The sequence below is a fragment of the Colobus angolensis genome, unplaced genomic scaffold (genome assembly GCF_000951035.1).
Source record: "Colobus angolensis palliatus isolate OR3802 unplaced genomic scaffold, Cang.pa_1.0 Scaffold184, whole genome shotgun sequence".
In the NCBI taxonomy this organism is placed as follows: Eukaryota; Metazoa; Chordata; class Mammalia; order Primates; family Cercopithecidae; genus Colobus; species Colobus angolensis.
In genome coordinates, this window is record NW_012114977.1 from 1,376,789 (window position 1) to 1,395,151 (window position 18,363).

The 18,363-nt window shown below is 49.3% G+C and overlaps 1 protein-coding gene across 1 annotated transcript in view; it reads right to left on the bottom strand.

Moving 5' to 3' along the window:
* Nucleotides 1-18,362, bottom strand: part of LZTS1 (leucine zipper, putative tumor suppressor 1) — a 56,863-nt gene extending 38,501 nt beyond the window's left edge. The window contains exon 1 of the mRNA XM_011939795.1: nt 18,214-18,362. The gene's annotated coding sequence lies outside the window, so the exon portion shown is untranslated. The remainder of the gene's footprint in view (nt 1-18,213) is intronic.
* Between the last annotated feature and the right edge of the window lies 1 nt (nt 18,363).

Consider the following 18,363-nt stretch of genomic DNA (forward strand, 5'->3'; position numbering starts at 1 on the left):
TCAGAGCAGGGGATGAGAAAGAAGGAGTTTATTGTTTGTTTTTGTTTTAATCACAGGATTAGCTAAGAGAGGGTAAAGGCATGCACATTTCACTTTTTTTTTTTTAAATGGAGAGAGAGTTGAGAACCAAAAGCCGGAGGGAGTGTTCTTCACTCGTACATGTACGTTGTCCATGGATACCTGTAGACCTGACCTCAGGGTACCAGGCCACACTCTGTGGTTCTCCGCTCTGCATTTGCTCGTTTCCACCCTCTCTGCTCCCTACCTTGGGGCCTGCATCATCTCATGCCTAGCGTGTAATGACAACCTCCAAGGCGGCTGGCTTACCTCTTCTGCCTCCAACCCATTCTACACAAAGGTCATTCTAAACACAGATTTCAGCACTTGGGTCACTCATCTGCCTGCTAACCTTTTCCTGCTTCCATAGCCTATCTCATCAAGAGTCATGCTCCCATCTGATAGTCTTAGAAAACCTCTCCATTAAGTGGTGAAATGAAAAGGCTGTGATTGAAACTGATCTTACAACTACTTCCTCATGGGGAGAACTTGGCCAAGCCTCTTTACTCTCTGAGCCCAGTTCCTTATCTCTGAAAATGACATAAAGAGCTCACAACTGGTGACCTCATAGGCACACAGTGAGGATCAATGATACAATGGATGCAAAGCGCTTTACAACCTCTAAAGTGCAGTGCCAACATTCCCATCCATTCAAGTCTCTGCAAGATAGCTTTCTTGTGGTTCTTACATTGTTTCCCTCCTTAGAGATTCTCCCTCCTTTCACTCATCAGGAAAATCCTGCCCTTGTGAGCTCACCAACTTCCACACCTTGATGCCTTCCTTCACCGACCATATCCTTTAGGACTGAGCCTGCCACCCTGACCTGCCTCAGTTCTTCCATGTGTAGATATGAGTTAGTGAGCCCCACTACGTCTCTGGAGCTTACCCATAATCTCATGTACTTCTCACAATAAATTAATACACAAAAACCAACTGAATTTCCATATACTCGCAACAAATAAATCAAAAAAGACATTGAAAAACATATAATTTACAAAACGTGTATGCTTGGGAATGAATATAACCGAAGTTGTGTATGACCTCTACCCTGAAAACTCTAACGTATTATTGTGATAAATTAAGTAAAATCTATATTAATGCAGAGATATGCCAGGTTCATGGTTCACAGACTTGATAATCTAAAGATTTACATTTTATACACATTAACCTAGTGACAATACAATCACAATCAACATCCTAGCAGCTTAGATGTTAAAGTGCAAAGGGGCAAGAATAACCAAGACCATTTGGTAAAGAACTAAGCTGGAGGGTGTATGTCAACAGACAGCAAGACTTAATGGTAACTAAAACAATGTGGTATCGATACAGGTAAATAAATTGACCAATGGAACCAAACAGATTTCAGAAACAAACCCAAATACATAAGATCACTTGATTTATGAAAAAGGAGACATGGCGGGGCAGTGAGAAAAAAAAAATGCTGCTGGGTCAACTAGTGTCCATTTAGGAAAAAGTAAATATTGATTCCTACTTCCTACCACACATGAATATTTCCAGATGAGTGTAGACATAAATGTAAAAGGTAACGCCCTAAAGCTTCTAGAAGAAAACCAAGGATAATATTTTCTTGACCTTTGGATAGGCAAAAATTTCTTGGCCAGGTCATTAAAAAAGCACTATTCTAGAGGAAAAATAGTAATAAATTAAGAATTTATCTTCATCAAAGGTCTCCACTTGGAATGAAAAGGCATGCCATAGAATAGGATATATCTACAATACACACACCTGACAAAGAACTCATATCAGAATATAGAAAACAATTCTTGTACATCTCTAATAGAAAAACAGAAACCAAATTTAAAATGAGCAAAAGATTTGAACAGGCATTTCATAAAATAGGACATGCTAATGGACAAAAATATATAAAAAGGTACTCACTGTGAGTACTGATTAGGAAAATGTAAATTAAAATCATAATTAAATACCTACCACTAGGCCACCATTCAATGGCAAAATGAAAAAGTCTCATCATACCAAGTGCTGGTGAGGGTGTGAAGCAGGTGAAACTCTCATACACTACTGGAGGGAGTACAGACATGCTCAGCCACGCTATGAAAATGTTTGGCTGTGTCTATCCAAGTTAAACATAAGTCCAGCAATTCCACTTGTACACCTGGCAGAAATGGCCACATGTGTTCAGTTAAAGACCTAACAGTTTTGTGAGTAAGAGTCCCAAACTCAGAATGTCTGGAGAACTAAATGCCTATGCACCGTAGAATGAATGGGCTGGGATTCATGTGTAGAGTGAATCCCAGGGAGCAACGGGCACGAATGACAGCATTGCTGCTACAATCACAACATGGACCAGTTTCACAAAGGACATGTTCTGTGCAATTCCATTTAGTAAGTTTAAAAAGAGGTAAAAATTATGGTGTCAGGATGGGGAGTAGTAGGGATTAGCAGAGGAAGACGAGGAGTTTCTGGGGGTACTTTTAATGTTCTATCTCTTGACTAGGCTTCTATTTATATGAAAAATTTGTAAACTTGTCTAGTTGTTCACCTATGGTTTGTGCACACTTCTGTATGTATATTATACTTCAATACATGGATTTTAGAAGATTATCACAATAATCCTACGAGGTGGTTCTTTCTGCCCAGTTTACCAATCAGGAAACATGTCTCAGAGAGGACAAGAAAGGTGTTCAGTGCCAGTCACTTGGAAATGAGAGGCAGAGCGAGAATTCAAGCCCACGCTGTGTGAGTTCCTAAACACCATCTCCTGACTTTACATGGAGTATTGTCCACCCTTTCACGGGGCCCAGCTCCTCACTGGAGCTTCGTGCCCTAGAAGGCAGGGACTCTAAACTCCCATATGTTTGCTGCCAGCACAGAGCTGGACACTGCTGCTCAGCAGATGCTCAGCAAGAAGTAAAAGGTGAGAGTGAAATGTAAGCTCTTGCCCACCTCATTCTTCTTTCGCTCTCACCCTCTACTCTCTTTCCCTTCCTGGCTCTAGAGATGGTCTGTGAGCTTGCCCTGGCTGTTGACCCTGCCTTGCTCCTCTGCAGAATCTGAGCCGTCTCCAGGACAGGGAGGCTACAGCAATGCTCCCAGAACTCAGTCCAGAGGGAGAAGAGTGAGTGAAGCGGAGAAAGAATGCTGCTGCCCGGGCCCAGGCATGGTGGCTCATGCCTGTAATCCCAGCACTTTGGGAGGCTGAGGCGGGTGGATCACCTGAAATCAGGAGTTCGAGATCAGCCTGATCAACATGATGCAACCCCAACTCTACTAAAAATACAAAATTAGCCGAGCATGGTGGCACATGCCTGTAATCCTAGCTACTTGGGAGGCTGAGGCAGGAGAATTGCCTGAGCCTGGGAGGTGGAGGTTGCAGTGAGCTAATTGCGCCACTGCTCCAGCCAAAAAAAAAAAAAAAAAAATGCCGCCTGGCTTCTTCCCCTCCCCTAGGCCAGCCCACCTGCAGATGGGCCATCCCCAAGCAGAGAGTTGGGTCCTCTGCTCCTTTGCTGGGGGTGGTGAATCCTAACTGTGGATCTGCCCAGCCCCCACCTCCTGCCTCTCTCCGCCCTACGTGCAATCCTGACTCCCACTCAGTCTCAGCCTTACAAGCTCCTTCTCCTTCTCAAAGAGGAGTGAAGCTTTCCTGGTGTTGTCAGCTCAGCCGAGCAGAGCTTGTCTTCCCACTGTCTCCCTCCCTCCCCCACACAGCTGGGAGATTCTGAAATCACCGCCTCGCTGCAGAATCAAGACCTGGATGTTGTCAGGAGCCTCTGCAAAGGCTGACTGCCAGCGTCCCACGTCTCAGGAAGGGGGTGGCCACTGCTCGGGAGAGGCTGCCCGGAGACACCCTCCCTCTCCCGCCATCACCTCTGGCCAGAGGCGATGCCCAAGTGGAAACAGGAGTGTCCAGTCCAGTGGGAGAGGACACAGCTTCCTCTTGGGCTTCCATTCACTGTGTGTGTCCTGTGCACTAGGTGTGGGACTACGTACGACACACACATGATCTGGTGCATGCCTCACCCCAACACTGAGAGTGGCGGCACTGTTACTACCCTATCTGATGGATGCAAAAACACGATGCCTCAGGTTTTATATCTGGCCAGTGGCAGTACCCGGCTTCAAACCTAGGTTGCAGTCAACAGCAGTCCAGCAATACACACAGAGGCATCGAGCACATGGCTCTCCCACCACTGGGGCCCCTGGCACCCCTCTCCCCACAGCTCCCCTGCTCCTCTAGAACTCACCCCAACTCTGTCCCCAGCCCTCCCCTCCTCTGCCTCCCCTGTGTCTTCCAACCCTTCCCTCTGGGTTCAGGTAATCCCTTCTTTCAATCCTCTTCCCCCAAGTCTTGGGCCACTACTTCCATTTCCTTGTCTGTAAACTGGAGCTACAGGTAGTATCCATCTCAAAGGGTTTTGGTAAGTATTGAGCAAAATCTTATTTGTAAAAGAAGATATAATTAAGAGCTTAAAAATAGCAGCTGGTTTTTTTTTGTTTTTTTTTTAAGACATATGGGACTTGGTGACTTAAGACACAGCGGGATGGCTGGGGCACAAATTCTTTTTACATTTGTCTCCAACTTTGCAGGGCCCTGCGCTCTATTTCTTCTGGCTTGTTATCTAAAGAACTCACAACAATGCCATTTGGGGGCTTTAGAGATTAGATTTAGAAAAACAGATTCGTAACCATGTATCCATTGTTTGCCGGAACTGCTCTTAAAGTACTTGGAAGTCACCGATCTAACCAACAGATGAAACATTTCCTGAGGACAGACCCTCCCCTCTGGAGGCATCCTTCTATCAATGCATACGGAAACAGATTTGCCTGCAAAGGCTGAGCCCTCCCTGATCCTTAGGAGAAGTGGGCCAGGCAGACAGGTGGCTGCTCCCGGTGGGGGGGTCCTCCTGCCACTTCCTCCTGCGGATTCTGTCCTGCCCCCTCAGAAGCTCGGGTCTGGGCAAGACCCTGAGACCAGCACTGCAATTAAACCACATCCACAATTGGCAGCTGCCAGAAGATCCCCACCCACCTCCTGGTCCCTCAACGGCCCTGGGGTCAGGCAATGGAGCACAGTTCTCAGCTGCTGGCAGGAAAGCAGGGAGGGCTCTGGGTTTGTGTTGCCGTTTCCTCTTGTCTTCTGTCACGGGACCTCCCTAAGACCCTCCCGGGTGGAGGCTTATTAAGCAGGGACCCTATCGCAGCACCATGATTTCAACTCTTGGCAGGCTTCCCTGAAAGCATTTTATGCCAATGCGAGTGAGGCCTAATTCCAGGCTGCCTGAGTTTAACAAGTTCCCCATCTCTCATCAGCTGCCGACTCCCCAAAGCAAGGTCAAGTGGGAGTTTAATAGCTGTTCCTGGGACTGTGCAGAGGGCAGCCCTTTGAACTCGGTGTCTCAATCCCACAGGTGGGAGGTGCCCACCACGGTGTAATTTCGAGGGGGAGGGCCGAGACTGCCTGAGGGGAAGTCCCACGGCTCCCCAGGTTCCAGGCAGCTCTTTGATATCTCCTGGAGCACTCCTGGTCCTAGAACCAGACAGCTCTCAACTGAACTGGCACAAGTAACAAACGCAGCATCCCCTCTCCTAGGCATTCCTACAAGCCATGCGAGCCCCGTGTTGGCGGAGACACTGCCTTCTCCCCGGCAGATACCAACATGTTAGAATGGAGAAACTGTCTATGGCCCTGCCACCCTGAACACGCCGGATGTCATCTCATCTCATCTCGGAAACTAAGCAGGGTCGGGCCTGCTTAGGACTTGGATGGGGGGATGCATAAATCGCTGGACTTTTGACGACGCAGGTTTTAATATCAGATCGGAGCCCTAATAGCTGTGTGTCTCAAGTGTCTGGGCCACGGCATTAACAGGGAAAAGTTTCCTCCACTTAAAGAAAGAGAAAGACAAAGAGGAGAAGGAAGGCAATGCGGAGCTCTCCTGGAAGGTACATTAAATCATTAAATGCCAGCATGCGTGCTTCACGTAGGAGGACTCGTATATGTATTCCTGGTAGGGAATGTGTGTCCAAAACACCAGCATCTTCTTCTCAGCCCACCCAGGCTGCCCCCATCTAGTTTGATGCCGTTTAGGCAGAATAACGATTTCTCCAATTTTCCAGTGCAGAATTAGACTCTTTAACTTGACTTCTCCACTCTCCTATGTGAGACTCTGATGGATCTATGTCCTCTCCCACGTGTACAACCCCCATGAACTGAACTAAGAGAGAAGTTTCATTTTATTTGTTTTTCTTTCTCTCCCTTTCCTGACCTTACGTGCTACATAATCCAGAAAATGATCCAGATGGGAAAGACATTGGCTTTGAAGCAGGAGGAAGGAGGAAAGAGGAAGGAATAAAGGAAACCACTTCTGTCCAGCCGCTGACCATGGGGAGAAATCACCCTCCCCTAAAGTCTGTCCCATGCATGGGCTCGAGATGGTATTGTGCGGTCCTTCCCGAGGGAGGACAGGAGCCCAGCTGACCTGGATGGCCTCCCAGCCTTCTCCCCTCACCTCCTCTACTCCAGCAGCCCATCTGGCATAAGTCAATCTGAGCACGACACCCACTTTTAGCGCTGAGTCCTGACCTCAGGACACTGAATGGTGTCACAGCCACCTGTTCTACATAACTTCATAGGCTTTCAATCTATTTTAACGTAGTCAGATTGACCACATAGATGAAGATCCAGAGTTGTCAACGTACAAATGACTCCTTCCCATAATGTTTCCAGTTAAACCATCTCCCTTTGCCAGAGTAAGCAGATAAGAGGATAAGGAGGTAGCTCCACAGGCAGTACCACCTGACCCTAAAGTTGTCCCTCCCTGACCCCCTGGACGCCTGCCTCTACCAAGCACTCATAAACCTCCTGCACAGGCAACTCAGTCACATGCATGGTTTCCTCCCTTCGGAACTGAGGGGAAGAGGGTGAGACTAATATTAACTGAGCTTCTACTATGCTTCATGTGCTTTCACTTCTACTGGCCATGTAATTTTCATAAAAATTCTATATGAGACACAACACATTTTACAAATGAGAAAATTGAGGCTCAGAGAGGCCAAGTGACTTGCTTGATGTCACACAGCTAACAGGTAGCAGAGCCAGGATCTCTCTCCCCATTGTTCCATCTGCCATCGAGCACCCTTTCTGCAGAAAGTAAAGATTGCCTTGCTGAGAGATCTTCTGTCTCCGTGCTGACTTTTCTTTGCAGCACCAATTATCTATTTCTAACACATTTTACACATGAGAAAATTGAGGCTCAGAGAGGCCAAGTGACTTGCCTGATGTCACACAGCTAACAGGTAGCTGAGCCAGGATATGAACACTGATCTGATTCCCAAAATCATGTTTTTTTCCACCGTCCACTCCCAAACTTGGCCTTAGGATCGACTCACAGGAAAAACCTCATGCCTTGTCTTACCTGCTCTCTCCACCTGCTTCTGAGACTGCCAGCCAGGTGAGGGTGAGTTCCTCTGGGAGACCAGGGGAGGCTGACATGGGTAGAGATGTTTCCTGAGGAAGGCTCTGCCTCCAGGGGTCCCCTCTCTGGAAACCTCATGGGACACTGCTACAGCTTTGTCCCCTCCTTTGGCTCGCCGGGTTTTTAGAAGGCAAGATGAAAACGCCTGAGCGGGTACCAGGCTGAGGAATCTTCCAGAGGAAGGTGGGAGATGCTGTTCTGAGAGTTTCATGGCAGTAGGCAGAGGGACCCCTGGCATCCAGTGTGTCTGAGACTGAGGGATGTCCCACCTCTTCTGCCCTGTCACTGACATCCCACCTGGCATGAGGACACACATCTGCCTCCTGTCTGGAAATCTCTCCCTATGTGGTGTCGCTGTATGGGTGGCTAGCCCTGCTGACTGGCACCCAGCAACCCTTCTGTTTTGTTTGGGTTTGGCTTAAGCTGTGCACATATGAGAGAGGCAGAGAACTTGCCTTTCAGTTTTGAAAGTACCGACTGTTAGCAACTGTGACCAGCACAGCCTTTGCTGTCACAGAACCCTTAGGACAGAAAAGGCAGAGGAACAGACGGAAATAAGATGCCTCCAGCACTCAGTGAAACAAGACAGAAGAGTGGTGAGAAAAATACAGAGCGCTGTATCAGCTGTCACGAAAGTCCAGGGGCTCCTTTGACTGGGGTAGGGAGAAAAATCTACCAAGATTGAAAGCCTCTCTCTATTGCTGTGTTCTCATATGGCCCCTGGGCAAATCTGCCTACCATTGAGGTCTGAGGGTCTGATGAATTCTGCCGGCTCTTCAGTCCTCATCCACCGGCCCCACAGCACGTTAGTAGAAAGAGCTCTGATGTGGACCATCGATCCTGGCTCTGTCCTGTCCCTCAGACGTGGAACCCTGAGAAAGTCCCTTCCCCTCTCGGGGCCTCTATGTCTTCATCTATGTAAAAAACAAAAGCCCTCTGTGATTTCATTCAGGTCCAAAGCAAGGAGGTATTATCCATCTGTCCCATTAAATAAATAATCCTGGGCCCAGCATCTTCACCTTGGATTAGGAACTTCTCTCTCTTTGAAGCCTCGGTCACCCCAAACATTCCCCGGCTACAAGAGGTCTCTGGCAACCTGTGCTATCAACTAGGAGATACGAGATGTGGGTATTCCAATAATGGTATTTCTAGAAAGAAGTCTCTCCACCCTTGAATCTGTTCTATATTCCATTGCTAGATTCACTTTCTAAAACCAGAGTCTGCTCTAGGCCGCCCCTCTGCCTCTGACTTCAGTGGTTCCCTGCTGTCTACCAAATAGCATGTACTCTCCCCAGCTGAATATGCAAGGTGGGTATGCAAGGGCCTCCTCAATCTGACTCCAACGTGCCTTTCTAGAAACGTTTCTTTCCCCACCACCTGCTCTTCCCTGTCTTGGCCACCCCTCCACTTCATCTGCCTGGAAATCACACGCAGCCCTCAGGGCTCTTCTCCAGCTCTGTATCCTCCATGAACACTCGGTGCTGCTTCTGTTGTGTAGAATGATGTTTTCCTGGCTGTTTTGTCTCACCCCCAATGCCGGACAAGCGACTCGTGGCAGGGTCTGGGGTTGCTCATCTTGCTCCTGAGTGTAGCACAGGGCTGGACATGAACCCAGCCTTCTGTGACTTTAAAAGGATGGAGTTGAAATAGAAAGAGATGGGGGACGGTGTCTCATACCTATAATCCCAGCACTTTGGGAGGTTGAGCTAGGGAGATTTCTTGAAGCCAGGAGTTCAAAACCAGCCTGAGTGACGTAGCAAAACCTCATCTCTACAAAGAAATTTAAAAATGGGCCAGGTATGGTGATGCCCACCTGTGGTCCCAGCTGCCTGGGAGGCTGACGTGGGAGGACCACTTGAGTCCAGGAGTTCGAGGCTGCAATAAGCAGGGATTGCACCATGCATTCCAGCCTGGACAACACAGCGTGACTCTGCCTCAAAAGGCCAAAATAAATAAATAAATAGATAGATAGATAAATGAATGAATGAAAATAAAGAAAAAGAAAAAAGAAAATGGAAAGAACTGGGTTCCTGGGGTATGAAATAAAAGTTCTTGGCAGTGAGTACTTGTATGTGTGTGTGTAGGGGAGACAGGGAGAGGATGTGGATAGAGTGGTTTTTAAGCACCCTTTCAACCCTGAAGAGTTGTGTTTGCATGTAGAGTATCTGAAGTTTTTTCAGCACAGGCTCTTTTGTGTCCTGACAAATCTTAGGACCCTAGAGTTGGAGGTCCTGTCTGTGGCTCTAGTATAGACGTAAGTCCAACATCAAGAAAAAGTTTCTAAGTCAACAGATGTCTGAGGCACTGGTAGAAGCCCAGAGAAGCCAAATGCCTGATGCTTCTAGTTTGATAGATGAAGAAATCCTGTCTTGGGAATAGACACACATCCTGCCCACACCTGCCCCACCAGCCACCAGCCGGCTGCAGAGCCTTTGAGCGGGGCCAGCTGCGGGCCTGGCAAGGGGAGGAGCCGAAGGCAGCTGGGGAGTCCGTCCCAGGCCTCCTTCAGGGGCTGGCTCGCTTTACAGTGCAGGTGGAAGCTGGGGGCTCCGCCTGGCTCCTCTTGTTTTCCCCACCTGCCTGCAGTGTGGTTTGTCTGCTGGCGCCACGGAGGCGTTGGGGCTGGGGGAATTTGATAGGCAAGGAGGAGGAGGCTGTCTCCTCAAGATGTGAGTGCCGTTCAGTCCGTGCTTCCCTCCCTCCTCCCCTTGCACTGAGGAAATGCCCTTTGCGGTGGCGGGGAGCAGGGAAGAGCTGAAGCTGGAGTGTCTGAAGGTTGCAATAAATAAGGGAAGCTACCCTGAGTGTGTTGATTGTCCTTTTGGACCTCTGCTGCCATTGACCATGGGAAACAGAGGGAAGGGCAGACCCCACACAGGTACCTACAGACACCAGGCATGGGGGTGCCTCTCTGGAAGGTCAAGGGCAGCCTCAGGGCTCATTCCCATATCTCCCTGCCTCCCTAGCTGGGGAGGCTTCTGTTCTTGGCGTTTTCCTATTATCTCCCCCAAGCAGAGTGTGGGAGGCAAGGAGCTTGGGTTGAGGGCCCCAACAGGTCCCAAGCGTGCTTACGATGGCATGAGTTCCCTTTCTAACCTCTCCCTGGGTGCCCAAACAAATGTTATCAGTGACTCAGAGAGCCTCCTGTCAAGGTCAGTCTGCCCTGCCTGACGCTGTCACTGCTGCCTGATTTGAGAACCGATTCTGCTTCCTACCTCCTGCTAGCCCCGGCACCATGCCTGGGCATTGGGCATTAGATGAGCTATCAGTAGAGCCCGTGTGCCAGGTGGAGATCACCCCGAGCCTTCTGCACGGGGACCGCAGGTCTCTTAAGTTTCTGCTTTCCTGGCTGGTCTGTTCTGCAGTGTAACCCTTTCCCTCCTTGGAGCTTTCCACTGAGACTGCAGACCAAGCCCTGTAGTTTCCCTTGCAATTCCGTCTCCTTTTGCTTGCCTGACTTTCCAGTTTCTGTGGCCCTTGAGTGGCACAGAGAGATGTGAAGTGGCTGGGTAGAAAGAAGCACTGTGGGCCTTAGTGCCATCCATCTCAGCCATTTGGGACCGAGCCCTAGACCATCCCCAGGTCCCGGTGCTATGTATCAGATGCGGGACGCACTTTCTCTTTTAAGGGCCTTATAATCTACGCTGGGAGGGAGGATAGAGATAAAAAGCTAACTACGAATACAGGGGAACAAGTGCTCAAATGGGAGTGACAAGTACGTTGTACACTGCAGAATACAAGGAACAGGGAGTTCACGGAGGGCAGAACCCTTCTCTTCCCATGGCTAATGTCCTTTCCTGCCTCCAGACCAGGGGTGGGAAGTCACTCAGTAGCAGGTGGACCCCTTTGTCTTCTCCCACTGAGCCAGGACCCACTCACCTATAACGCACCCCCTATCCAGTGTCACTGGGGTCACCAGGGAAAGGAGCTGGCACACCCCAGGCCTTGTTTCCCTGCCTCCTTCATGCTGTCTTCCCTCCTTCCCTCTCTCCCCTCTCCTTGCATGTCTATACTCAATTCTCTGTCTTCACAGCAGGAATATAATGTTCGACTGCTTTACACCCACTCTCTGAATGCTGCCAGCGAATAATGACTAAGGTGGTGGGTGGAAGTACAGCAAGTTGAGACCAATTTAGCAGTCCAGGGTGCCAAGAGGAGGGTGATTTAGCAGCAAATGGCTTTGCAGCAGCAAGAAGAGTGAAAATGCCCCCCAAGCCAACAGGCCAGGGAGCCAAGTGCACGGCCCTGCCCTGGTGCCTTGGGCAGGGATGGATGGCCTCAGCCACCTGACAGGTTATTCCGTGAGGTCAGATTCATGCACAGGAATGGGAGGGGTTGAGAACAATGCCCACTCCCAACCCCATCTCACCTCCACTTTCAGCCTCCTTGAGGGGCCCGTTCTTGTACCCTGCTCAGGCTGAACGTCTCACCTAGACTGGCCCATCCTCTTCCTACGCAGTATCGGTAACTCTGATGGGCTCATGACTGCCCAAAGACTACCCCGGGCATGGCATCGGGGAGGGGCTGTCTGAGCTCACCTCAGACCGTGCCACAGGTAGGCAGAGGTGTGGATCTCCTGGTTCCTGACATCTTGGGAGTCTCTGAAGATTTGTGTAATGTGATGTACATGGGCTTGTGAGTTTGGGTATCACAAGAAAGCATGTCTCAGAGGGAGAGATGATGAGAGTGGATGAATGAAATGGATGAATGTGCGTGTGCGTGCACGCGTGTGTGCATGTGTGTGTGCCTGTGCTCTGGCACTGGCCTGAAGGCAGCCCTATCTTCTCACACAATGATTAACTGACATGAAGCACTTCTACTGGCGATCTCTGTGAGGCAGCTCTTTGCTGTCTTTGTTCCAGGTGCTGGATGCAACCCACATCACATCTGTTCAGACACCAATTTGGCCTGTCACTTAGTAAGAAAAATCACCTCTCTGCTGGATTGATTAGAACAATTAGCTTTAGCTGTTAGCTAACACACACATTCCCTCTCTGCTTGTCTTCTGTCTCCATCTTCCGCCTCCCTTCACTCTTCTCCTTCCCACGATGCTCCATCCAATTCTCTTCTCACCTGGGGGCAGCTTCCATGTGTGATTACCCCTGAAGTCTGGTTTCCACACACTGTTGAGCTACAAGTGAAGAGACTGCTATCCCACTTTAGTTCAGAACTAACTTGCTCACAGGCAAGGTGGAAACACTGAAATATATTATGCAATTAAGGTTGGTATTCCAATGAAATGCCATTAGTGCAAATTCTGTGGAGGCAATATTTGTTCTAATTTCAACGTGGAGTGGACTAAACCTTTTGAATTGACAAGCTATAAAGAAAGAACTGATAGATGATAAATTTTCATTCCCTCAAGCAAATCCCAAGTAGACATTCCATTATCCTAGCTACATCCTAGTTTATTGTGGGTTTTTGTTTGTTTGTTTGTTTGTTTTGAGACAATGTCTCGCTTTGCAGCCCAGGCTGCAGTGCAGTGGAGCGATCTCGGCTCACTGCAACCTCCGCCTCCCGGGTTCGAGCGATTCTCCTGCCTCAGCCTCCTGGGTAGCTGGGACTACAAGCCTGCAACACCATGCTCAGCTAATTTTTTTGTATTTTTAGTAGAGATGGGGTTTCGCCATGTTGGCCAGGCTTGTCTGGAACTCCTGACCTCTGGTGATTGGCTCACCTCGGCCTCCTAAATTGCTGGGATTATAGGCATGAGCCATCGTGCCAGGCTCTAGTTTATTGTTTATTGAACTTAACATATATGCATCACAAGCACTTAGAGAAAAGGCAGATGGGGGGTGAAGAGAGCACAGAAAAAGTGAAGAAGATTCAAATGTATTACTGGGTAACACAATAATTGAATTACTGGGTGTGGTGGCTCACACCTAGAATCCCAACACTGGGAAGTCAAAGTGGGAAGATCACTTCAGGCCAGGAGTTCAAGACCAGCCTGAGCAACGTAACGGGACCCTATCTCTATAAACATTAAAAACCATTAGCCAGATGTATGGGTACGCGCTTGTGGTCCCAGCTACTCGGGAGTCTGAGGAAGGAGGATTGGGGATCACCTGAGCTTAGAAGGTCAAGATTGCAGTGAGCTCAGCTGTGATCACATCACTGCACTCCATCCTGAGAGAAAGAGCAAGATCTTGTCACTAAAAAAATAAAGAAACAAACAAAAAACCAGTGGGAGAGACACAGGATGGAAACTGCAGCAACGCAGCGGGCTTTGCCAAATGGTAAAGGGAGCTAACTAGCCGTAAGCTCACCAGCTCTGCCCAACTGTAGCTGACATATCCCCATCAACTTCTCCAACCCTTGGAGGAGGGGATCTGGAGGCAGTGGTGAGAGGTGAGAGGTTGAAAACCTCCCATTTCTTATGCACCACCTCTGTTTGGTCTGGGTGGCTGGCCATACCTGGCATAAGGAGGCAACAGACTCTGGCTAGGGTTCTTGGAAGAGAGAGCCCTGTCTCCTCAGCTACAGTTTCTATCTTGGAGCCGTGAACTTGACTTCTGCTTTGCTGACTCCCTTCCTACCCTCCTCAGGTTCAACTTCGAGGTTCAGTTCACGGCCACCTCCTCCCTGGTAAGGAAGGTTCTGGCTCACCTGCCTCTTGCTGAGACACTGAGAAACTGCTGTATTCAAAGTTAGTATTTTAATTGCAAAAACCACCAATTACTTTTGCACCAACCTAATGCAATCCAGTTTTCAACTTACTTGTCGTTGTTTACGTGTGCCAATTCTTCTTCCCAACCGTCATCACAAACTTTAGTCTCAAAGCATTATTTATTTCGTCTTTTTTGCTGTTGTTCCCCACTCCCTGGCACCTCACACGGATAAGACCTTTAATAAATAGTGAAATGCAGAGTTTTTCAAACTTGATCAATGATCTTTAAAACTTTACTGTGGACCCCCGAGAACACAGGTTGTAATTCCAATATGAGAAATAACAGGGCGATGGAAAGGGCAAGGGAGGACAATCATCCAACCGCGTGGCCTTGGAGAAATCATGGCCAGATTACCTCCCCAAACATGGTAGCAATGCACACTCTCCACTGCAAGTCTAGGAGTGTCCATTTCAGGCTTCAAACTAGCAGCACAAAGATCTATTCAACAGCAAACTCAAAGAGCTAATATGTAAATCACCTCAAGATTCCCCAGGCAGTTGGATACTTCTTTGTTGGCAAAATCCCAGAAACGTCTCATCATTGCCCTGGAACCATCTGGCCCCTAGGGCTCCAAGTGCAGGATTTTAAAACCCCAGGTCTAGGTCACACCTAGAACGTCCCCTTCTACAACTGTGTCTGTGGGTTGATGACCTGCAGACAGAGTGGGTGGGGGCGAGGGTTCCCTCAGGCTCCCCGAACTGTTAGTGGGGCCTGAGATGGCCCCATCTAGGGAGAGGCCTTGAAGGAGCTGGCCCAGTAACAGAGGAAGGAAAGTCAGTGGCCACTCTAGCAAAGGGCACCCATACAGAAATCTACTGTTGGGAACAGTGCTCCTGCCAAAGGTCTCTGAGAGCTCTCCTCTTTCCCCTCACCTTATTAAACAAGCATTTACTAAGGGCATACTCATAGTATCTACAGAAAGCCAACACTGTATTTTGAGCTCAGAACCCACGACACAATCTCTGCTTCTAGGAATTCTGTAGACTCCTCAGGAGTCAGTGGGTAAATGCTATTAACGTACTGATATGATGGTAGGGACTCCGAAGAAGGTACCTGACCCAGAATTAAGGAAAAAATAGGGGAAACTTTCTTGGAGGAGTTGATCCCTATGGTTAAAACCCACAATGGGGCTGGGTGTGGTGGCTCATGCTTGCAATCCCAACACTTTGGGAGGCTGAGGCCAATGGATCACTTGAGTTAAGGAGTTCAAGACCAGCCTGACCAGCATGGCAAAACCCCATTTCTACTAAAAATACAAAAAATTAGCCAGGTGTGGTGGCAGGCACCTGTAGTCCCAGCTACTTGGGACGCTGAGGCAGGAGAATTGCTTGAACCCGACAGGTGGAGGTTGCAATGAGCCAAGATCGCACCACTTCACTCTAGCCTGGGTGACAGAGCAAGACTCCATCTTAAAAAAAAAAAAAAAAATTGGGAGCCAGTTAAGTGGAGAAGGTAGAGAGGCTAGGCAGGAATATTTTACACAGAAGAAACAGTGTTTCTATGTTCAAAGGTAACAGAATAATATGGACAGAGCCAGGGTCCAGAACCTTACTAAGTTGATCTCAGATCCCTGCCCCTCGGTTTTGTAGCCCGGCTAAATTACCTAACTCTCCTCATCTGATAATTATACATACCCTGCAGGGCTGCAGTGAAAATTAAATGAGATAATGAATAAAAAGTCCCGGGCACAAGTGTATTTAGTGGTTGGTATTAAGTGTTACACTATTATCCATTACACTGGTCTATAAGGTGCTTACCCATATAGGTTTGTCATCATTACATTATTCATCTTCCTAGCCTCACTGCCTAGCTCAGAGCCCTGCATTTGGTAGGCACCCAATGAATATTTATGAAATGAATGTTGAATAAGCGCAAGGCATATAAATAAGTTTTCAGGATTAGAAAGCCATTTATATACGTCTGGAGCCCATGTATAGCTTTGCTATACACGCTGACCCACGGCTTCTCAAAACTGAAAGGCACATCTTTCCTCCACACACTCCCAAAGCACTGGCTTTCCCCAGCACACCCCACACAGCAGCACTCCTTCTATGATAGCACCCCTGTCCCACATCCAACCAGGCACACACAGTTGGGGGCACTTCCTGCAGACAAACAAATGCACAAGCTGAATTGCTGAGACAGGTTTACTTCGTGAAACACACAGTCGCTGCTATAAATGTTAAATAACAACCATCTTCAGCACATCAAATGTCCCATCCTCCCTTTTGCTTGCATATAGACACCCACAGAGATGCCCTTTCTTTTTCTCCTAGTTTTCTTCTCTTCTTAAGCAGATTGAGCGCCGCACACTCACATCCACCCAGCTGGGACCTCTTACTAGGACTCCCAGTTGCTCCCTCCTCCCATTAGCTGTAGGACCTCAGGGAATGCCTTTCCCTTCTGATGCCTCCTTTTCTTCACTGGCAGGCACAGAGCGCCCACCGTGCCAACCTGGTAGTTATGTTGTGAGGATAAAGGAGATAACATATGAGATAACGTCTATGATGAGCAGAAAGCGCCTCCAAAGAAAAGCGCTGGATAAATACAAGGTGCAACGCCACGCCTGATTAGCCTGTATGCTCTCTGCCCGCAGACTCCTACCCACAGACTATGTTCCATTCCACTCTTAAACATAAACACCTTTCCTCTCTGTAAATGCTATCTCTAATACCCGTATGCGCACACTCTTCAGACACCTCCATACTCCCTCTGGATGCCTGCTGAAAACTGTTTTTGAACTTAGAGAAAGCTCAGGTTACAAACACCCTCTTGCCCGTACCCGCAGACTCTTCTCAGGGTCTTGGTGCAGGAACTGCCAAGCAGATAGCTCATCTCTTTGTGGCTGGGCTCCTGGGCTCCCAGCACTCCTATTAGGCTGCACTTTCAGCAGAGTGTGGGATCCTTATTAGGAGCAGCGCCTGCCCAGCACAGTCCAGAACTCAGTGCCTCCTCAGTAGTTTCCCAGCGCCCAGGACCAGAGAGCAGAGAGACTGATGGCAGCGGGACGGTGTGGAGGCAATAAGCCAGACAGGAAACGCTTTAGGAGGCCAGATCCCTAAGCACTTCTTATTCCTGGGAAATTGAGGACTGCGAAGCTAACAAGTCTGGAGCACTTTCCCAGGCCTGACATACTCGTGGGCGAGCACAACACTCATTTGCTCCACAGTTCAAACCTTTCCACTTGGAGCAGGAAAGAGAAACATCACCTGGCCCTTGGTGTCTCGAGGGTGCCTGTTGCTGCCGAGCTGAGACCTCTGAAGCCTCTCCAGCCAGAGCAAAGCCTGTGGCACGGTGGAGGGGTGAGGTCTGGCTGCCTAGGGTGGCGGTGGAAGAAGTGAAGTTAGTGTGGTGCTCTGTCTGTGTGTGTGTGGTGCTTTGACTAAATTCCTGAATTGCACACCCAGGACCGACCCCAGGAACCTGTAGCCCCAGGGAGCCACTTAGACACTCCGATATACCACCTTCCTCTCTAACCACCTCCGCTCGTATGACTTATTCCTTGAGGGAAACCTTTGACATAGCTCGCTGCATCGCACCGGTGTCCTCCCCACCGGCGTGGACACAGCTTATCCTCAAAGTTCCAGGCAGCGAAGTTCAGCGGCCCGGCCCGACCGCCAGACCTTCTTCCTGCGGCCTCTGCCCCTGCGGCCTCGCGTGCCCACGTCCCACTTCTTCACCTCCGACACCAGTGTCACCTAACACTGACATCCCCGCCAGGATCAGCATCGGGGCTGGAAATAGACCAGCCCTGTCTGCAGGAGACACGGAGACAAAGACAGGAGGACGGACGCACAGTCAGTCACCTCCTCCGGGCTGGGCCGGAGCAGCGGCGCCCACCCTGCAGAGGGGAGACCCTGACAGCTCCACGCGGAGACAAAGACACCTCGACAGCCACGGACACAGACAGACAAAGACCGACGGACGCGCGGACGCACGGACGGGCCAGCCCGGCGCGGGGAGCTAGTTTTCCCGCAGCCAGGGCAGCAGACCCTCCAGGGGCGGGGAGACCCCCGGCCACCGCGTCTTACCTGCCCCCTGCGCCTCGGGCGCACTTGAGAATTTTTTTTTTTTTCCCAGTATTTCCCGGTGTGTTCCCGTCTCTCTTTTTCCAGAGCTGCTGAGCGGGCCGGGCCGGTCCCACCGCGCGGGATGCAGCTCCCAGCTCCCACTCGCTGGCC